The sequence below is a fragment of the Theropithecus gelada genome, chromosome 4 (assembly GCF_003255815.1).
Source record: "Theropithecus gelada isolate Dixy chromosome 4, Tgel_1.0, whole genome shotgun sequence".
Classification (NCBI taxonomy): domain Eukaryota; kingdom Metazoa; phylum Chordata; class Mammalia; order Primates; family Cercopithecidae; genus Theropithecus; species Theropithecus gelada.
Window position 1 is genome coordinate 150,913,131 of NC_037671.1, and position 6,186 is coordinate 150,919,316.

Here is a 6,186-nt window from a genome sequence, read left to right on the forward strand (position 1 = left end):
GGATACAGTTCCTTAACTAGATTATGAGGTTTTAGGGTATTCCTAACTAACCAATTCTTACAAAATGGCAGATATTTTCCCCTATTATCAGTTTGACACATGGAAATTTTGTGTACTAGACTATTTGTGTCTATGTATATCAGTGTATGTATATTTTATATTTTTTAATATTTAAATCATCTGGTGTTCCATATAACATCAATTATAGGAATGGCTTTATTGAACTTAAAAATTATTTGAGTCAGACTCATATTATAAAAGCAATAGAGAAAAATCAACCACTAATTGGAACTTGCAAAATGTATTTTTACAGATTAAAATGAAAAACATAATGTCATTTGAATGCTTTAATTGGTTTCAGTTTTACAACTGCAAGCCAGATGGTTTCTTTTCAAGTAGTTTACAATGTCTTTGCTGAATAACTGAATTACTAAAGCAGCTGTGATTATTAACATTTACCTAAACAGAAAAACATGTCTGCTATTTGTTTGTTAAGAAAGTACCTGCTTTGCAGTAGTTTGGGAAACAAATCATGATTCCAATTCCTCTAGATAGCACAGTATTTTCATAAAATGAGAGAAAAGATCAATAAGAGATGCACATATTAATTTGTATCTTAAAATGAATGCTGATTTTAAATTTTTGCTTATTGACCCAGTGTTAACATCTCTTGTGGATTCTTTCAATTTTGTGTTTCTACAATTGCATGGTTTATTTATATTTTTGATGTGAAAAAGAAACACTTTTAGATATAATACTCTGTTAATAATTATCTTTCATTCCTGATTAAAATATTATATTCTGGAAGTAAGTAGTCCTTACAGAAATTTGTTTCTGTTATAAGCTGAGGTGTTCTAACTCTATACTTGTGGGAAGTCAGGGACCCTGAATGGAGGGACCAGCTGAAGCCATGGCAGAAGAACATAAATTGTGATGATTTCATGGACATTTATTAGTTCCCCAAATTAATACTTTTATAATTTCTTATGCCTGTCTTTACTGCAGTCTCTGAACATAAGTTGTGAAGATTTCATGGACACTTATCACTTCCCCAATCAATACCCTTGTGATTTCCTATGCCTGTCTTTACTTTAATCTCTTAATCCCATCATCTTCATAAGCTGAGGAGGATGAATGTCACCTTAGGACCCTGTGATGATTGCGTTAACTGCACAAATTGTTTGTAAAGCATGTGTGTTTGAACAAGATGAAATCTGGGCATCTTGAAAAAAGAACAGGATAACAGCAATTTTCAGGGAACAAGAGAGATAAGACTTCTGACTGCCAGTGAGCCAGATGAAACAGAGCCATATTTCTCTTCTTTCAAAGGCAAATAGGAAAAATATCACTGAATTCTTTTTCTCAGTAAGGAACATCCCTGAGGAAGAGAATGCACCCTGAGGGTAGGTCTATAGACAGCTCCCTTAGGGCAACTACCTTTTACCATCAAAGCCGAGGGGATGAAATAAGTTCCGGTCTAATGTAGCGCTCCCAGGCTTATTAAATTTTGGTCAGACAGATTGTCTGCTCTCAAACCCTGTTTCCTGATAAGATGTTATCAATGACAATGTGTGCCTGAAACTTCACTAGCAATTTTAATTTCGCCCCATCCGGTGGTTCTGTGATCTCACCCTGCCTCCATTTGCTTTGTGATATTTTATTACCTTGTGAAGTATGTGATCTCTGTGATCCACACCCTATTTGTGCACTCCTTCCCCTTTTGAAAATCGCTAATAAAAACCTGCTGGTTTTACGGCTGGGAGAGCATCATGGAACTTGCCAACATGTGATGTCTCCCCCGGACACCCAGCTTTAAATTTCTCTCTCTTGTGCTCTTTCCCTTTATTTCTCAAACCAGCCAAGACTCCTAGGAAATAGAAAAGAATCCATGATAAATATTGGGGGAGTGGTTTTCTCCGACATATACTCTTAGCAAGAGTAAATTTGATACTAAATGTAATCTAGAGTACTGGATACAAATTCAATTCTTGAGAGAGCCAAATAAGGAAAGAAATATTTAGGGGGAAGTAATGGTGAGGCATACTGTTTCAGTTCTGTTTTCAAAAAGATAAATTATTAGGAAAAATTCTGATTAAGTAATGGCATTTTAAGCATTCTATCACATCATTTTCTATTCAGAATTATCCTTACTAATATACTATTTTGGTAAAAGGATTGAAACAACTGAGTTTTGCCTTGGAAGTCTATGATTGTCTTGGCATTTTTGTTGATCTAGGTTTAGCTCCACAATCTCAGCTGGGCTGTCCCACGTGTCTGTGTGTAGTCAGCTGCGTGATGGAGGGGGCTGGTTGGTGTAGGATGGTCATCCTAGTGACAACTCAGCTCTGCTCCATGTGCTCTTCACATTTTAGCAAGGTAGCCTGGGCATGTTCCAGTTATGGCGAAGGAGCGAGAGCAGCAAGAGAACAAGTTCCTCTAACCAAGAACTTTTGAAACCTCTGGTTGTGCCATGTTTGATAATACTATGTTTGACTGATGCAAGTCATAGTCGAGCCCAGAGTCAAAGCATGGGAAAATGCCCTGCCCTTGAGAGGGGACAAAGAATTGGGGTAATTAATTGAATCAATGGGACACACATTCTTATAGGTTTACACTATTCTATAATAGTAATCCTGGGTATGATGTACTATAACTTAATTATCCACTTTCCTATTTGTGGATATTCAGGTTGATTATTTTGCAATTGTAATCAATGTTGCAATCAAAATGTACATACAGGTTTATGCACATGTATTTATTTTAAACATTTAATCATGAAACATTTTAAATATACCAAAAATGGTCTCCCCACTGAGATTATATAGCTCTTTGTATTTTTTTGTACTTATTACAGTCTCTGAGTATATTGCTTGTTGCTTGTAAGAACCAGTAACATCTAAAGCCCTATCACTTATCTTTCCCTAGCATTCCAGAGACAACCACTACCCTCAAGTTGGTATGTGTCATTCCAGTGTTTGCTATTTATGCTTATTATACATGCAAACCTTACTGCTTTTTTACATTTGAACTTCTTACATTTGAAATCAGTGTTACCATACTGCATGTAGGTTTCTGCAGATTTAATTTTTATCCAATGTTATGTTTTTAAAATGTATCCATATCAATGCAGGCAGACTTATTTCAATCATTTACACAGCTATATAACATTATTCGGCTGCATGAGCAAGCCAGCTAATGGTAGTCAGTTGTATTTTCTTAAGTTTTATGTTGCAAAGAATACTCAACGGCAATCCTTGTCCATATTTCTTTGTATCTGAAAGTTTGTCAGGGACAGAAATTCATAGGAATAATTTGTGTTTACCACAGTATGTACATCACATTTTGCTTTTTTACAATGCCTCCAGAAATGTATGAATGACTCATCTTTCCTGACATCTCACAAAATTTAGTTATTGTCTAACTAATGATTTGGAAATTTATCCCACTGTTACCTAAATTACATTCCCATGATTTTAAGGATATTTTAATATGTTTATTTTTCAATCCAGTTTCTATGCTTGTCCCTTTACTGTTCCATATAAATTTTTGGATCTGCTTGTCAAGTTCCACAAAAATCCTGTGAGTTGAAATTGCATTGATTTTATAAATTAATTTTGGTGAAAATTGTCATGTTTATATTATTTATAGTTGTTATCCATAAACATGCTATTATATTTAAGACTTTTATATGTCTCTGAGTAATGTTTTAGAGTCTGCTCCACAAAGGTTGTTGTATTTCATTTATTAGATTTATTCTCAGGAAATAAATGGTTTGTGTTATTATTGTAGTACATTTAAAAATAAAAAAGTACATTTAAAGCACATTTTTCTGTTTGTTGCTAAAGTATAAAGTATACTCTTCATTTTGTGTACTGAGCTCATATCAAACAAAATTGCCAAACTCTTTTACTCACTGAAATTATTTTTGCAATACTATTCTCTAAAAAGAATGACAAGTTTTTCTTTTTTTTTTCTTTTTTCTTGCTTTTACTCTTTATCATCTATAATTCTCTTTTGCCTTAGTTTACTTGAAGGTCTTCCAATGTGATGTTGATTAGAAGCAGTGATTGTCTATAACCTCACCTTCCTCTGAATTATAAAGAAATGCTTGTATTGTTTCAAAATTGAGTTTGGTAGCTGTAGTGAGTTTTGATAGACAAAATTCATCAGAAAAGGAAGTTCTCGTCTATTCCTAGTTTGCTAGTAGTTTTCTTTTTTGTTGTTTTTTGTTTGTTTGTTTGTTTGTTTGTTTTGTTTTGAGATGGAGTCTCGCTCTGTCGCCCAGGCTGGAGTGCAGTGGTGCAATCTTGGTTCACTGCAAGCTTAGCCTCCCGGGTTCATGCTATTCTCCCACCTCAGCCTCCCGAGTAGCTAGGACTACAGGCGCCCGCCACCACGCCTGGCTAATTTTTGTATTTTTAGTAGAGACTGGGTTTTCCGTGATAGCCAGGATGGTCTCAATCTCCTAACCTCGTGATCCGCCTGCCGCAGCCTCCCAAAGTGCCGGGATTACAGGTGTGAGTCATCGCGCCTGGCCCGCTAGTAGTTTTCTTAAGTTATAAATGTGTAATAAATTTTATCAAAACTGTTTTACTTCTATTGAAATATTCATTTTTCTCTTTTAATTTGTTATTGTGGTGAATCATACTAATAGCTTTTCCAAAGTTAATCATCCTTGCCTTCCTGGGTTAAATGTATTTCTTAATACATTACTGATTTTTCTTTTTGCTAAGATTTTTATTTATAATTTTTATCTACTTTATAAGTAAAATTCTATCATATTTATTCCTTCCATTATCTTTATGTAGTTTTTATGTGAATGTTATATTTATAAAAAATTTCAAGAACTTCTCTTTCATCTTACTTCTCTTAAGACCTCTCCTCTTTCTCACGTTTCTTCAATTCTTCTTTGGTGACTGTGTTGTAAATTAATTTATTTTTCCTGCTTGTATTTTAGGAATCTGAGATTTTATATCTTCTGTTGACCCTGGAAAATTCTAAAACATTTAAAAAAGTATTGCCTCTCCCTTGTTCTTTTTGTTCTTTCCATTTGGAACTCAGCTTCAGTTCATGTTAGACATTCTCATTCTATCCCCAACTTGTCTTAATTTCTCTTTAGTAGTCTCTATGCTTTTATATCTCTGTTCCAAGTTCTAGACAATTTCCCTAAGTCTATTTTTAATTTAATAATACGGTCTTTGGATTTTATGTATTTGATTATTTTAAGATATCAATTTTTCTTGCATAAGGTACAATAACAGTATTGCATCATTAAGTTTCCTGGTTTTGACCATTGTATTATGGTTATGTAAGTTATGAACATTAGGGGAAATGGGGTGAAAGATACGCATAAACTCCCTATATTATTTTTGTAATTTTTCTGTAAGTCAAAAATTATCTTAAAATAAAAACAAATGCTGATTTTTCAATTCTCCTTCAGATTTTTTGTTCTATTATCTCTTACTCATGAGCATAATGTTGCTGTGTATACTTTCTCACTTTGGCTTATTCTGCTCTTTTATGCATTTCTTTTTTTTACTGGAAGCTACATCTTCTATTCCTCTTCTTTTCTGAATTTGCTTAATATTTTAATATATATAATGAATAAAATATAAAGTAATCCAATAGTTCTATTTTCCTTCCCTTGATACAAGAACATCACATTATTTTATAATGATTCTTTCCTCCTATCTCATAGGTGATTGTTGTCTAGGATTTAACTCTCTCAAATTTCTCCAAACTGAATATCATTATTATTTTAGAGAATCAATGTTAGTTTAGGTTTACTTGCTGTGTTTTACTTTTTACATCTAATTTCTTCTTTATGGTTTTATATTTTTTCTTCATGAAGGCCATACTTGAGACATTTTTTCTGTCAAGGCTATTGATGATAATGATTACTTCTGTTTGTCTGAAAATGTCTTTTATATTGCCCTCACTTCTGAATGATGGTTTGGTTATAAAATCCCAAGTTGAATGTTGTTAATTTTCAGCAGATTAAGTTTTTATTGCACTGTCTTGTGATTTCTGCTGTTTCTATAGAAAATTATTTTCTCAGTTTATTTTCTCTAAATGCTTTCATGATCTCTTCTTTGTCAATGGTATTTGATAGCTTTTTTTTCTTGACATGTTGTAATTCTACATATTTGAGGAGTACAATTTGGTGTTTTATACACATATGTTGTA